This window comes from Herpailurus yagouaroundi, unplaced genomic scaffold, assembly GCF_014898765.1.
Source record: "Herpailurus yagouaroundi ecotype Mexico unplaced genomic scaffold, PumYag 162, whole genome shotgun sequence".
Taxonomy (NCBI): domain Eukaryota; kingdom Metazoa; phylum Chordata; class Mammalia; order Carnivora; family Felidae; genus Herpailurus; species Herpailurus yagouaroundi.
Genome location: NW_024412403.1, coordinates 5,723,918 through 5,740,824, shown reverse-complemented (window position 1 = coordinate 5,740,824; position 16,907 = coordinate 5,723,918). Strand labels below are relative to the sequence as shown.

The following is a 16,907-nucleotide window of genomic DNA, read 5'->3' as shown; positions in this document are numbered from 1 at the left end:
ACCCGAAGCAGGCTCCAGGCTCTGAGCTGTCAGCACGGAGCCCGATGTGGGGCTCCAACACACAAACCGTGAGATCGTGACCTGAGCCAGAGTCGAACCCCTAACCGACTGAGCCCCCTAGGTGCCCCCAGAAATGAGTTTTTAAAACAAGGTCCCTGCCCTCGTGGAGCTTCCACTTTAATGGAATGTTCCAGAATAAAGGTGTTTCCAATTGAGAGCTGCATGTGAAGGGAGTCCAAAATGACAAGAAGGCAGACTTCTTTCCTTAAGGCACAAATCGTTTTGGAATCATTTCATGGGGATGCAACCTGGGCAGGGGTGAGGCTATAGTTGGCTAGTCTCTGCTAATGACAGAGGGTCTGCTGAGTCGAAGACAGAACATGTTAGCCAACATCTTGGATTTTTAAAAGAAGCCAAACTCTTTACAATTATAAGAGCAACACAACGGTGATTTTGCAGGGAGGTTTTGCAGACTTTCAGGCAGTCAAGAGATACTTGTGTGCAAGTGTACATATATGAGTATTTGTATTATGTCTGCGTGTGCATCATGTGTGAGCACAAGTGTGTATGTGAGTGTATGTGCAAGCGTGTATGTGTATTTGTGCTATGTCTGTGTGTGAGTACATGTGTGTTTGCATACGAGTGTGTGCAAGTGTGTATGTGTGCATATTTGTGTTTTGTCTGGTGTGCGTGTGAGTATCTGTGTGTCTGTATTTCACTACAAACCGTGGGCTTAGAGCCCTCAGGAGCATGAGGACTTTCTCTGTCCCCCAAGTGCTGACAATCCAATTGGAGAGAGGGAGTAAACACTTAGGAAACCAGAGAGACTCTCAAGTGTCGAGTGTCCGGCCCTGGATGCGAAGGCCAGCAGGCGTCCAGAAAGCGGCGAACTCGGAGCGGTTGGAAGGGGCCGTTCCCTGTGGACTTGGAAGGGTGGCCAGGGCTCGGGCCTGGGAGGTGAGGACATAGTGCGAGGTGCCTGCAGAAAGCGGCTGGGAGAGGCAGGGTGGCCGCAGGAGAGCAAGGGTGTCCAGCACAGGGCAGCCAGGAATGGTGGCTAGGGAGCAGATGGGGTGGGGCTGGCTGGTGAGCTAGTCCTTCATCAAGGGCAAAGCGCGAGGCAGCGGCATCCACACAGGGAGAAGGCAGAAGGAGGTTCTGGGCAGCATTAATGAATTTCAGCAAATATTGATGAATTGCCTAATAGGCACCCTCCCAGTGGGATTAGATACCGCAGGTTACGTTGGAGTGTTAGTCTGAGCTATAGAGGAGCAGTAAAATCACATCTTTTAAAGTAAGTTTGCTCATATTTGGTTTTCTTGGATTGCAGATGTCTTCCTCAACAAGCAGTCTGATTTCAGGCAAATACGTAGATCCGATAGAGATCGACGAAACAGGCATGTAAACCAGTGCATTCATAGTCACCGTTGGATCCTGACTCGAGATCCTTTTTATAAGCACAGCTCTATGCAATCTTGTTTTTCCAGTGATGAGCTATGACTTTTCACTTTGTATGAAATCGGATCGAAAGATTTTAGATTTTGAGAATTTGATGACATGGAAATTGTTTTACCACAACCCCTGAGTGGCATTTATATCATTTAATTAATTAATGAAATTAATTTCCCTGCAAGAGTCATCTCTAAGTCAAATTTAAAACAGGTATTTCTTTTATTTCATGTAGTTTTTAAATGTTAAATACAGCATGGGGCGTCTGGGTGGTTCAGTTGGTTAAATGTCTGACTTCGGCTCAGGTCATGATCTCACGGCTCGTGAGTTAGAGCCCCGCGTTGGGCTCTGTGCAGAGAGCTCGGAGCCTGGAGCCTGCTTCTGGTTCTGTGTCTCCCTTTCTCTCTCTGCTCCTTCCCTGCTCATGCTCTGTTTCTCTCTCTCAAAAATAAATAAACATTAAAACATTTTTAATGTTAAATACAGTGACCCAAATATAAATGATATATATTTTTTAAGATTAGGTTTAGACTCATCAAATATTCTAATTTTTCAAGTGACTCACTGTGTAGGTTTAAGACCCCTTCAGACACTAGGTCAGGATCTCAATACGGTGGTTACGCATCGGATCAAGAAGCGAGAGAGGGAATAAAGGCAATTTCCAACAGAATACGTTTACATAGCTCGGCAACCAATTTAGCTAAACCTTCCAGAAGTAGAGGAACCTGCTTGCTGACTTTTAGCTCCTCGGGTTTGGGAGATTAATCATGCCTGTGATCTGGCTGCATGGGTAGGGTGGAGAAATCTTCCTTTTTTCCCTCCCATGGGTAAGAATACATTCTAACTAGCATAATTATGTTAGACATTTTTAAATCAAAGAAACATTTAACAAATCACATGAAGAGAAAGCATTGCTTGCATGCGCAAAACCAAGACAAAATTCTAACTATATCAGGCAGAGTTTATGTTTTATCATTATTTTGTATGCTGAGCAGTCAGATTTCAACTTAGGGATGTGTTTACATGAAAGAAATCCTTGGAAACACTGAAAAACTCTTACCTTTTTACAAATCCATAGAAACAGGATTTTTGTACATTCAGTATAGGAAATGTTAGGGACTGTGGTGCGCATTCCAAAGTGTTTTGAAAGTGACCCTGGAGATTCTCTCTGATTTGAATGGGCAACAGGCCAGTGGGGACGGGGGGTGTGGAACAGTGGTGGCCCCTGAATCCATTTGTCTGGCAATGAGCTTCACATCATCCCAAGGCAAGTTAGTACATAATACCCTTTACTTTCAAGTTTGTTTGCAATGATGCTTTAAACATCTGAGCCTTGGAGCATGTGTTGACCTGGGATAAAGGTAGATGTATGTAAAGAAGAAATCCTAATGTGGAAGATGGTTTCAGAACCATCAACCAGTTTGATGTTAAATAGCATCAAATTGTGATCGAAAAAAAATGTTTTCATTTGTTTAATGAAACTAAATGAATGGAGTTAACGGTGGAAGAAAGGAAAAAGAGGAAATCAGGTAGAGATCTTGAATCTGGGTTGCAGGTTACTGAAGAAGGCAAATTTCCTAAGAAACCACTTCGATCATGCCCCTTCTCTCCAAATCTCAGCTGTACCTGTAGTTGAGATTTAACAAGGATGTTCCTGGACGTTCCCTGATGACCTAGGGTTCTCTCGGGCTGGTGAACAAGCACGGAAGTGCTAACTCTCTTCCATTTTCCCATCTCGATGAGCCTCTCCCTGCTGCTCCCCCGCATCAGAGACTACTCCTCTCCCTCCTCTGTCAAAACCCAACTCATTCTCCACCGCCAGCTCATCGGTTTCCTTCGACTGCCTCCCTGCCTCCATCCACGTTCTCTCTCCTTCAGCCTCTGGTTCTCTCTCCTTCAGCCATCGGCTCAGCAAGAACTGATCACTTCCATCCCCTCCTGCGGCCACCGGTCTGTATCGAATGTTGGTTTCCAAGGACTTGAATGCAAGCTCCAAGCGCACAAGGATTCCCACAAGCATGCCTGAAATCTCACCCACTCACTCGTCTAAAACGGAACTTCAGCACAGGGGACATTCTCAGAAAATGTTACGGTAGATGCAGAAGAGAAGGGTTTTGAGCACAGATGAGGCTCAACAAAAGTGACGGGTAGGAATGACCTCAGTTGCAGGGTTATAATCTGACTGGGTCCAGGGATAATGGGAAAGGCTTAAAGATGGACGAGATGCCCGGAATCAGGAATCACGATAGAGGCCTGATCAGAGGCCTGGATGAGCCAGTACGGAAGGAGGTCTCAGGAGCACCGTGCAACTTAGATTCAAGCTGAGAGCTGGCTTCCACGTGGTCACTTAGTGTGGCAGCTCACGCATCAGGATGAGAGATCCAGGCAGGATTTGGAAGGGTCCGGCTTCATTTTCCAGGCCTCGTTAAAGCAGCAAATAGCATTCAAAGAACCAACTTATTTGGACAAAGTGATCTTTTTATTTTCCTTCTTAAAACAGGTATTCCACAAAGTTTGCTCACTTCCTTAGCCAGCTGATGGGCTACATGTTTTCATAATAAGGATCACTTGAGGCGCCTGGGTAGCTCAGTTGGTTAAGCAGCTGATTTCAGCTCAGGTCATGATCTCACGGTCCATGGGTTTGAGCCCCGCGTTGGGCTCTCTGCACTCAGAGCCTGGAGCTCCCTTTCTCTCTCTGCTCTTCCCCCACTTGTGTTTTGTGTTTTTTTCTCTTTCTCTTTCTCTCAAAAACAAACAAATAAATAAATAAGAACATTAAAAAATATACAATAAGGATCACTTAAGGCAGACCCACAGATTTAGAGCAAACCTCACCTGCCAACCAGTCCTCTTAATACATATTAAAGGAAGATTCTGGAGAGTAAGTGAATGGAAAAATGAAGAAAAAAAGAACAAAGGAAGGAAGTCTAAAGTGGAGGAGGGCCCCCTTCACTCTATATTGTAGAATTCAACATTCTGAGTCCCTTTCCGCACTGGAAGATGTTGTTATTTACGGACGGCTCTGATTTACGGGGGGTTCTGTTCCTACCTTCTCTCAAACCCGTCAGAGTGTGCTACAGTTCCACGAGAAAGCCCTTCTCTATTCACTATTGCGTTTCTCATGTAGGGGTTAATTATTTTTCCACGTTGAATACTACTCTTCCTTTCATTTGCCTTTGGATCCAGTAATGAGCCCGGTTTCCTTCCATGTGCCTCATTTATCTGCCATCTGGGGTACTCTGTCCCCTTTCTGGCCCTGGCATTTTCTTCCTCCTTTAGTCTCCCTAAACAGCCTTCTTTCATCCTTCTAGGCGCCCTTTCTCCAGCCTCCGATCCCCCCCTGCCAACCCCCGCTTCCTTTAAGAAACTGTCTCTTTTGATCTCCATGACAACAGTAGCACCTTGTCAATGGATCTGTGTGGTTTTGCAAGTGCCAGTATTTTATGCATTCATCCAAATCAGCCTGGGAGCCGCAGTGGCAGATGTAGAGGTCTTTAAAAAGTTGGTAAAAACAGGGATGTGCAAATGCTCACAGCACCATCAAGGACGTGAGTGATGAGAACAGGCATCTCTTCTTTAGAAAACCACTAGCCGGGGCCTGTTTCTGGCACGCTCCCCTCCCCCTTCCCACCACAGGTGAATGGACTCTGCTCACAGCCAGGATTCACCTGCCGGCCAACCATGAGAGCTAAAACCTCTACCGCAGACTTCTGCATTCCAGGAACACCACATTGCTCAGGCATGTTGAGTAACTCAGGTGAAAAATGAATCGCAAATTTTCCTTTTAGATTGCTCCAAATTCACTTAAAATGAAACCTGTCCTCATTTCCCTTTATTACAGGGATGGCGTTCTGTCTTTTCTCGTGTTCGTTCATGTTATCCCTCCAGCCCCCTTCCCTGCTCCCCACCATAAATAGCAGCTACTCAGTAAGCTTGCGCAGTGAACGGATGCATTAAATAGAGCAGTACGGGCTGGTGCCTCTCCCATACAAGTGGACACCTGCAAGCGAATCCGTGATTAAAGCAGAGCACTGTGCTTGTGGTGCCCAAGGTTGGCACTGGGTAGCATGGAAGGGAAAAGAGAGAGGTGCCTTTTCCCATTGTGGGCAAAAAGGTTCCCGAGAAGGAACACTTCACCTGAGCCTAGAGGAAGACCAGCCATTGCTGGAATGCAGTCGACCTTCCCTGCTGCACCCAGGGGAGATCACAAGAGATGACCCCGGAAGGAATACCTCCGAGGGACCCTTCAGGAGGGATCTGTGATGACTGTGGGGGTGGGGATGTCTGGAGTGGGGAGAAAGCTAGGGAATCCCCTCTGAATCAGAAACCCGCTGAGGGGTAGAGGTGGTGATCTGTGTTTTCACAAGCCCTTCAGGGCATCCTGATGTATGCTCAAGCCTGAGAACCACTGTTGTTGTCTTGGGGAGTCTTTACAGAGTTGAATATTGGCCTTGCTTGGGATGGACAATGTAGTTAAACAACCACTGATTCCTCAAATTTCAGGTCACTAATAACCCATTTTCCTGGTCTCTCTGTGGAACCAAAGGGAACACAAGCAAATAATGACTGTCAGACCTTCACAGTCCCGTGAGTGGCACAGCGGGGAAGGGGCTCTGCTTCACATGCAGCCTCAGTTGGAGGGGGACCACGCCTTGCTGCACAGACCCCTGGCTGAGCAGCCGCTCTGAGTAAATGGATGGTGGGTTTTGAGGAAGCGATGTCCAAGAGAAGAGGTCTGCATCTTGTCTCTGTCTGCACGAAATACAGTGTCCACGCCGTGTGTCTCCTATGAGGGATACACATGGCCACGTGGCACCCTCCCCAAAAGTTACTGTCATCCAGTGGTCAGGACAGAATGAAGGGTCACATGTTGTGACATACAAAGTAGACATGTGATCTGCCCATGAGATGTGCTTTGGAACACAGAGGCTATTCAGTTCAGGGCTGAGAAATTGACAGCGAATGACAGAACTCTGAAATACACACAGTATTGAGAGGCCAGGAACTCTGACTTGTAGCTGGTACTTACTATTCCAGTCAGATTTGGCAGCTGGGGAAGAGGCAGGGGCCAAGCGTATGCGCAGGCTTGGAAAACACATGTAGAATTTTAGAAACAGGCTCTTACAATTTTATGGGATCAAATTGAGGTTAACTATTGCATAACAGGACTTCATTTATTTACTTTCTGAAGTGTGGGGTGGCTCTCATTTCATTCATTCATTCACTCAGTCATTCATTCATCCAGCCAATAAACATTTGTTAATCGCTCCTCTTGCTGGGTTCCCTCCCTTTTCGGAATGTCACTGTCCTTTCCATCCTACACTGTCTGATAACCACACACAGCATTTCTCACCAGCCAGAGAGGCTTATCCAATGGTTTCTACCAAAGACCTAACAAAGGAATTCACAGCACATACGCAGACCCTACTTGATTTTATATGTACTGGCTCTGAGAGCTGGTCTCCAGAATATCCCACATTTAATGTCAGGGCCTCTAGATGTCTAGATGTTTCTGAGAAACAGAGTTGGCCAGAAGGGTGATGACTCACAGTGTCCCAGAGTCTGCGAGTGGAGTCTGTTGGAGAGAAATGGCATGGAGAATGAAGGTGCCCAGGTTCATACGAGGGAAAGAGCAGGGATAGAGTGGGGAGGGGTGCAGGAGACATCTCCGTTGGCCACAAGGGATGTAGCCAGGGCCCAGCCAAGAAAGAATGAACCTGGAGACTGTGATGTTTGGGGAGACAGGTCCCACCTGAGTGTCTAGGCATTGTGCAGGCAATGGGGATGTAGAGGGAAAGGAGTTTTGGTTAGGATGTTGAAAGAGAACGTGTACCAGTTTGTGAACATAGGGCTGGGACCCCAACTGTTTAGCATCACCTGAGTCATCTCAAAGGGCTTGGGTCCTCCTATGCGGACTAGAGGGTGACAACCTGGGCTACCTCCCCTGTAGGTAATGGGAGCCCCTGGGGATGGTAGGGTGGCCAAAGAGATCTGGGGGCACAGTTGGTCCAGATCTGCTAAGCAAGTGCAAAAGGCAGTGTTTTCAAAGGTATTAGAGTCTTTGTAGAGAAATGGCCTGCCTCAACCATACGAAGAGTTGCTTCTGTCAGTTTTTGTAACTTTTGTCATGTATTTTCTATCCAGAAGAACCAAAGAAGATCCGAACTTCAGAAGGAAGTCCTTCAGTGCTTTAAATCTTGGTTCAAAGAGCCAAGTGACAGGAAGCTTATTTGTGATGTGTTCCAATTGCATACGGCTGCTTCCCAGGCGTTGCCTTCTTCAGTAAAGCACGGTTGACAAACTATGGTCCAGGGGCCAAGTCTCTTTGGGCATTTCTTCTATATGGCCCTTAGCTAAGAACGTATACACTTTTTACATCTTTACATGGCTGCAAAATTCAAAGGAGGGAGAATATTTTGTGGCGTGTGAAAATTACGTGAGCTTCAAAGGTCAGTATGTCTAAGTAAAGTTTTACTGGAGCTTGGCTGCACTCATTTGGCTGTCTGCTTCTGCCCTCCAGTGGCAGAGCTAAATGGTTACGACAGAGGCTATAGGACTCACAAGGCTGGAAGTATTTACTCTTTGGCCCTTGACAGAAACGGCATACAGACCCCTGTGGGACACAATGTTCTGGACTGAATCAACGTGCAGGGTAGAATTCATGGGTTGCGCTGGGGTTGGAGGCGGGGCGGGGATGGGAGGTGAGCAATGGTGTGAGGAGACGCACCTCTGTGACAGGAGGGTCTGAGAGGGGCCAGGGTTTGGGCTGAGTGTTTGATGGAGTCAGTCCTCCTTCTTGCGGGGATGGCAAAGTTCTAACTGGGGTCCTATGAGAAGAGCAGCAGTGCCTGCATCAACAGTGGGCTTTCGATGATGGATTTAGTATCGACCATCTACACTTTATGTCATGATTGAAGCATATGGCCCATTGCTTCCACAGAGCTATTAAACTTGGCTTCTTATTTGTGCTTTGGTAATGAAAGGCACTGGCCTCAACTGAAGGACCTATGGGCATGAACACTCACGAATGGATAATGGAGGAGAAGTGTTGAGAGAATGTTCAGTAGGATAGTCTCCCCTGTCAGGAACATGCTATCCTGGACATGGGACCCCCAAGGGACCAGTCTGGTTCTCAGATGGGGGATGAGGCCGACACATGCCCAAATGCAAAGAGAGCCACAGGTCCTGTGTTGACCCTGGAGTGACCCTGCACATTCTATACCTCATACTTTCCTTCCTTGGGGATTCTGACTTCCAGAAGTCAATAATATGCCTCCTGAATTCTTCTGTTATGTATACAAAAACAGGGCTTATTTTCAACTTTAGATGGTTAACTTCCAGAAAAAACACAAAAAAATGATAATATACCTTTAAAGGGTAGAATTGTTTCATTGCCCATATTTCTGTGATTACTCAAAGCACATAGCATTTTTATTTTACATCTCAACTTAAACTTTTCAAAAGCATGTGCTAACGGGAGGAAACCATCACAAGAATTGAAAGAACGTAAAACTAGTTTTCAAAGAGATTTCTACAAAGAGGAGCTGGCTTTAAAAAAAAATTATACGGGGGGCGCCTGGGTGGCGCAGTCGGTTGAGCGTCCGACTTCAGCCAGGTCACGATCTCGCGGTCCGTGAGTTCGAGCCCCGTGTCAGGCTCTGGGCTGATGGCTCGGAGCCTGGAGCCTGTTTCCGATTCTGTGTCTCCCTCTCTCTCTGCCCCTCGCCCGTTCATGCTCTGTCTCTCTCTGTCCCAAGAAATAAATAAACGTTGAAAAAAAAAATTAAAAAAAAAAATTATACGGGATAGAGTTGATTGGTTACATCTTACTGCATTTAGTTAAATGCATTTGTAGTGGTGAAATGAATCTGAAAGCATACATTGTGTTTTTCTGTTTGCTTTCATGTTATCCTGAACATAGAATGTGGAAACTGGATACAGGACAGTCTCCTACAGCAATTGGCTCATGCTGTCCTGGCCAGAGTTCTTCCTGAAACAGACCACAAAGAACTTTGTCCAGCCTGGTTTTAAATGATAAAAGCAGCGTCATATTTCTTCCTTTGCCTTAAGAGACATGTCCAGGACATTACAGGTGTCGTCTGATGTCTGTGCAATTCTTGGTCGGACATGTGTTCCTTTATTTGTTTGATTTTTTCATTCTAACATAGGTGCCCCATTTATTAACTTAACTACCTTATTTGATTTCTCTGATAAGATGAGAAATGTCATCAGCAAGATGGCTTAATGACTGCTCTCTAGGAAAATCAGGCAAATAAAATGGTGTATCTTCATTCACTCACTTGATGGGTGCCAATTGGTTTTATGATGGTTAGAACCATACTCACTGTAGCTTGATCTGACTTGTTCTCTGTTAAAAGCAGAGTTAGTATTTTATGAGAACCAGTAAAACTAAACACGAGGCAATCTTATGAATATTTTTCTTAAAGTTACTACCTAGTCATTCATTATTAGATTCTTTAAAATAAAATTTTTATTTATTTGTTGTTGCTGTTGTTTTTGGGGTTTTTTTTTGTTTTGGTTTTGCTTTTTGTTTTTGTTTTTGTTTTTTTTTTTGGTAAGGCAAATTTCACAATATTTATATTTACTGGGATGTATTGTTAGCAGAATGGGCTGTGCTACCCAGAGCCACCTGGGGGCCAGCATCCTGCATAGGGATCAAAATTGAGGCTGTCATTCAAGGGTTCAAGCTGCATATTCTAAAGTGTCATCATGTCTTTCATCCTCTCTGTTATCAAGTCAGTACTGATAGATGAGTAGGGAAGATAATACTCATAAACATGTCCACTCGTTTAAGATAAAATAAGAAAAACTCTCTGAATGGAACGAGTGTAAAGGGTTTGAGTTCCAGCAAAGACAAAGTAAGTTGCTTGAGGTCATTTTTATTAGGTGTGGTCATGGGAGTAATACGTGATTTTCCTGAAGTCTAATCTATTACTTTTTAAATGATATCCAAGTATTCTTATTATATGCGATTTACTTGTAGAGACATTGAACTTATGTTAATCCTCCTTGATGCATGACGAAATGTCGCCAAGTGATATTTTTGCATATACTCTTAATTTTTCACTAGAAGTAGTATATATTCATACACATATGTCCCTGTAAAATTTCATAGCTAAAATTATGCATAGTGTACTTAATAGGCAATTAAGTAATTTTTAATATTATTCACTCATAAGCAATTTTTATCCTAATGTCCCATCTTAGTTATTTTATTTTATTTTATTTTTTTTAGAGAGAGAAATAGAGAGCATGGGTGGGGGAGACGGGGCAGAGGGAGAGAAATGGAATCTTAAACAGGCCCCATGCTCAGCAAGGAGTCTGACACGAGGCTCGATCTCCTGACTCTGGGATCATGACCTAAGCCAAAATCAAGAGTCAGACGCTCAACCGACTGAGCCACCCAGGTGCTCCCCACCTTTTCTCCCCTAATGTCCCACCTTTACAACCTAATTCACTTGTAAAATATGATGTTGCTGTGTTAGACAAAGAAAGACCTGTAGCTGGTCATCAATAAATGTCCAGAATGCTCTTTTAGCTCTAACTTTGTGATTGTTATCATTATTCTTATTTGCATTTTTGATAATGTTCTCTATGAAGCCAAAAATACCATTTCCGCCTCCTAACACTCTTCGCTAGCAGTTTATCACCAAACATCTTTGAAACAGAACAATGAAAGTGCCTCTGACGTCTTGTATTGTGTCATGTTCATCCAGCCTCAGTGTGAAACTTATAGAACAAGCCATCTGAAAGGATTGCCAGCTGGTGAATGGAGATGGCCTTGATCCTAGTCCTTAGTCCAAGCTCAATTTGTGTCCTGTCAGGGTCAATTAACTGGAGCCGTACAATGGGATGTCCCTCCTATGCTGAGTTCCAGCCAATCTCTCCAGCATGCCTGGTGTCAGACCTGGACCCACACTCCTGGCCACTAAGCAGCCTTTGGAAAGCTGGCCAGCATCTTTTTGCTGCACTTGGGGGCTGGGAACCAAGAGAATTGCCTGCTTAGGTTGGGAGGTCAGCCAGGACCCTTGGGCAGTCTGGATCAAGGCTCTCTCTGGGACAGAGAACTAGGGTCAGTGGTGAAGGCCAATCACACAGCTAAACCAGGAAGGCTAACCCAAGGGGTAGATGGAGAGAGATGCCAAATATATGCCAAATGAAGCAAATAAGCAATGGATGGGGTTGTTAAAGGGATTTGTGTATGTTATACATGTACAAAAAAGTAAGATGTGAACACAGTAAAAAAAAAAAAAAAGGTTTCCAAAAACAAGGTACTTCCTCTTGATATGAATATTTTAACATGAATGCAAGCAATAGAAATTGTTCATGTGTTCATTTAACACATATTTAAATATAATTCTACGGGGGATACAGTGAACAAACAAAAACAAGACAAGATATGCCCTCTATCCTCCCAGAGCGACTCAACTGTAAGAAGCTGAGAGAGAATACTCCTAGGCTATGTGGATGCCCAAAAGGTTTTTAAATCAGCTTGGATTTTTCTTCTCTTACTAAAGGGGAAAGAGCCTGGCTTGTTAATATGAGAAGGGCTGATAGTTACTTAAATATTTGTAACACATGTTGGTCATCGGGATTTTTAATAAAGCTGCTGTAAATCCAACTCTAGAACAAATTGATTAAGAAATGTAAATTCTGTAATTTTTCATAGCCTGAGGATTAAAGTGAGAAGCAAGAAATGAAGTAAAATTAATTTCAAGGCAACCCTTTTCAATTTCAACTGATGTTGGAAAAAGGGGTGTTGACTTACTGGTCCAGTTACGCTAAGGTTCAAGTTTACAGTTGGAAAGAAAGAGGGAGAAGGTAAAAGTTACATTTTTCTTCTCTCCTCTAACACTAATGTTGGGTAAAATTTATAACATGAGGTTGGAAGGAACAGGACAAGAAACAAATATTTGTTGAACTTCACTTGGGCCCAAGCTGCAATCTTGGCATTTCAAGTACCTTAGCTTTTCGGTTGCTTAGAAACCAGTTGGAAAAGCTGCGTGAGGGTCCTCAAGCGGATAGTCCGCAGCCCTCAGATTTTGGGCAAATCCCTTTAACGTCAGGAGTTTGTACAAAACCTGATGTACTCGATACACAGATCTAATGGCATAATGTATGCAAAATTGAACACAATGCCTGGTAGAGAGCAAATGCTTCAGGGATCCCAGCCAGGGAATACTGTTCTAGAAGGCTGTCTTTTCCAACACAGCAAGCCATTTCCTGGGTAGGGGGATTTAGATGCAGGAGTTAAGGGGAACCTGCCATTTATTAAATCATTATGATGAAAGTCACTGGCAAGAAGGCAGTTCTGTTTTTAAATGACGAGCTAAGCCATTTTCTCATTGGAAGAGCTCATCTCAGAAACATACGATAGATAGATTGCAGTGGTGCTTCAATCAGTGGGAATTACTGGGGATTGTGGAGATGTGGTGTTTGGTTAAAAGCATTCTTCAGCTTACTGAAATTTAACCCCCTAAATACGCGATGTTCATATTTTATGGAAATCAGGTGTCTCTTTTCCAACATTGTTCATTCTAAATGAAATCCAGCCAGAGGGGTGGACACAGAAGGGGCAAGAAAAGTGGCAAAGTCATTCTCAGGGACCTCTCTGGAGTCATCAGTTTGACAGCTGTTTTTAGCACGGCAATATTGAAACAGCTGAAAATTCCGTAGTTTTCGGATGGCCTGCGGCTCTAAACGGACTTCTCGTTTTAAACAAACGGAAATATTTACGTCAATAGGAAAAACAAAAAAACAAAACACCTCTGCCTTAAATTGCATCCTCTGGAGAAGTGTTTTAAAATACCTGTGATAGTTAAATATTCCAGATGCTTAAGGTTTTCTGTTACAAGCACATGCAAATAGCGGGCAATCAAACTGTCCTGCATTTGCAATAAAATGGAATCCGTGGATTCTGAGACTGGCCAGAAGAGAAGGTGATGGGCACTTTCAAAAGAGACTTGTTCCGTCGGTATTTTGACACTTAGGGACACGGACTGAAACCGCAGTTTTCTGACAAACCAAAGAATTCTCCTTTAAGTTTTATGATTTTGCAGGTCCTTTATCAAATCTCTTATCAATAATTGGTAGCTTTACATAATTGTTCTGATTTTAAGGAACGCCAGCAAAAACATGCAGTAAATTGTATTTGCTTCTGCAGACCCTTCTGTTCTTTAAAGGGTTGAGGGGGGAGCCAGAGCTAGAAAATGAACCTTTAGTATCATTTATTTTTATTTATTTAGAACCACTGATGTTACCTCTAGAGTTGCTGCCAAGGTGCTGCTCAGCATTTTTATTTAATTCCAAATACGTAAAAGTATTAAAAGCCCGATTTAATATGGTCCTGGTTCTCGGACATCTGCCTGAAGGCTGACATTTGATGTGACGTGCAAAAGGCCATTTCCTCTGACACCTATCACAAAATTTGTGAACCATTATGGCCACTCAGTTTTCAATAAATTACAGGAGAAGCCCATTGGCCGTCTGTCTGCCCCACAGAGCAGGGCTCACATCTTTGGGTGTCCTCCCACGGTAGGCTCGGGAGAACCTCACTGTAGCATGGGTTAGACCCTCATGATAGTACAGCCTGAGGCTCGGATTTCCTCATAGCTGGGGTGCCTTCTCCACGGCAGGTGCTGAACGATGGAAGGCTTCAGAGGCCATTGTGATATGGAACATCTATGCTATGGACCTCATCATTCTCAGCTCACAGACGTCCTCTGCCAATCATTTGTTCATTCACTCATTCATGCATGCCAAGGTGCCAGTCACTGGGGACCGAAGATGGATGAGACACTCCCTGACCTTCAGGAGCTCACAGAACAACAGAACGTAGAACAGAACGTAGAACCCGTGTGATGGGGGTCTCACTGAGCTGTCACCAAGAGTGAGGGTGGCACAGACGCTCCGATAATTAATTCCACTTCGGAGATGCACACATCTTCACAGAGAGTCGAGTCAGAGGGACCGAGCAGGCAGAAGGGGGAACGTTACAAACGGTGTTGGCCATGACCGGCAAGGAGGAGGCAGAGGCCAGTTGTGGGCACGTTAAGGGACCACTGTCACTGGAGGAAAGCAGGGTGACAGCCTGCAGCCAGTGCTGAGTCGCCTGGCGAGCCCTATGAGTAGACCATTCAGTTGGCCCTGGGGAAACTTCACCAGACTTGAAAATTTTTAAATTTGACTTTTCTTTGGTGAGAGACATGGGTGGATAAAAAAGAAAGCCGTGTTGTTTATTTTGTCCAACAGAAGGGGCATGTCACAGAAGCACTGCTTACACAGTAATTAAATGAACTTAGTCTCCAGCTTCAGTGTTAAAGAAAGGCTGCCAAAGTGCCCCCGACCTTTAAGAGGTCGAGAGCCTAAAATGGCTGTTTTCTCACCAAAGCCCCAGGGCTATTCTCTCCTCTGTCTTCTCTGCACTGAGCTCACCTTCTACTTACGTCAGCTGTCCCGTGACCCTGAATGAGTGTCCAGCCCAGTCCTCTCACAACTCGGGGGCTTTCTATCCCGCTGACTGGCGCGGGGCTCCCTCTCTGGGGAAATGTGATTTCTCTTTCTTTCTTTATTTCCTTCTCTCTTCCCTTTTCTGATCAGTCTCCGTACACAAGATATAAATCTGGGACTTTTACACCATAATAACATCAAGGCATATTTTCTGCAATGTATCATTCTTTACATATACTTTGGGTTGCAGATAAAAGCGTAATTTAGTTGAATCGGGGAAGCACTTCCATTACATAATCAGGCCAACAGGAAATGCCAAGTCAGCGAACGGCGGCCCTTACCTCGTTCGGTCTGTTAAGTCACCTGTGCACCTGTCCGCGTGCTGACGGGCCACACAATGTCGGCCCGCTGCTCCGAGGGAAAACACTGAACCATGCATTACGACCGGCTCATGACCTAACGGAAGCAAGGCTTTCTTCTAAGAGCCCACAACATGGGTCATTCTTTTGACACTAGGAAGAAACATAACTGCAATTTACCGACTTTGGCTTTTTTTTTTCTTCTAGAGACAGAAAGGATGCAATGCCCCTTAAAGTCTCAAAAGTTTCCATTTTTCGGTGTAGGAGCTCTGTGGACAGACATCTTTCTCATGAGGGACCAGAACGCTTTAGGGACCACAGGAATAGCTGGTGTTTTCCGGTGGCAAAGTGTGAGATGCTGCAGGGCCAGTGGAGGAAGCCTCACAGAGCCTTTGAGCCCGAGTGAGTCAGCATTCCGTCTGTAGCATGGCCGGGATGCGTACGGGGTTATGGCTTGCTGAGTGCCTTTTATTACACAGTGTGTGATGCTCGCAGCTGGCGGACGTGCTCACAGCGACAACCACCATCCCCGTCCCACGCTGCTTGGCCTGCACTGTCCGTCCGGCTAAACGGTCCTGGCTTGCTGTCCCCCGGAGCCACAGCACTGGCTAGGGGACGTAAGAGCTCGCCGCAGGAGGGCTTGTGGCCTTAAAGTGCGTCAACACCACCATGACAACGAGGATCCTTTTGTGTTATGGACGCAGCTCACTTTTCTAAGGAGCTGGGACCGGAAGGACAACAGCAACAGCAGGTGTGATGAGTTAGGTCTTCCCGGGTTTCAGGGGCGAGCCCCTTAAGGACCCCGCTGTGGTTGCCGACTTCTCCTCTGAGATGGAACGCAGGGAGGGAAACCAGAGCCGGAAGAGCCAGTGCAACTTACACAAGTTTGGCTCCAGCAAGAATACTCTGGATAAAAGGGATTGGACCTACAGTCATCAATGGTAAGAGCACATCGAGGGATGACTAATCCCCTAGACAGTTTCCCCCACCACGTTAGTGACGTCGGGCAGTGCACCCAATGGGCTGCTTGTGACCGGCTTGCTCCAGGACATTCACCAACTCTGCTTCCTCCGCCAACAGCTTTGCTGGGAAAAAACATGCCAGCCGGACGAAATTGTGCCGAGTGGGCAGCTGTTCAGTTTGTCGCTCAAGCTGTGTCTCCCCGCGACCGGCTGACCAGCGGCCGGTCCGCACCTGTGGCCACGTGCGGTCACTGCTGCCTAGGATGGCACCTGGCTCCCTGAGGGGACAGTGCCGGCAGGGGTCCATTCCACCAGCTCAGTGGGCTTTGTGCCATTCTCTGATGTGCCGCTGGGAGAAAAGCCACTAGAAAAAGCCCCCCGCCCCACCGGACAGAAATGAGACGCGCTGGCCACATCTGTTTCACTCTTTGTGTGGAGACCAGCTCTTAGGACTCCATCGAATTCCACGCATGGAAACAGGGCAAAACGACCTCGCTCTTTGTGGGTACAGAATCGGCCGCACGAGTGTTCAAACTGGGGATACGCATATTCGATTTCAAGAAAAGGGCTGTTAATCTCATTTCGCAAAACAAAAATTGTACGAAATGGGAGTGCCTCAGCATCCTACCACTTAACACGAGTGAAGGGCACACCCCGCGCAAAAAGC

At 45.5% G+C, this 16,907-nt stretch overlaps 1 protein-coding gene across 1 annotated transcript in view; it reads right to left on the bottom strand.

The window, feature by feature from the left end:
• Window positions 1–16,907, bottom strand: part of DSCAM (DS cell adhesion molecule) — a 665,388-nt gene that overhangs the window by 99,560 nt on the left and 548,921 nt on the right. The gene's annotated exons all lie outside the window — the stretch shown is intronic.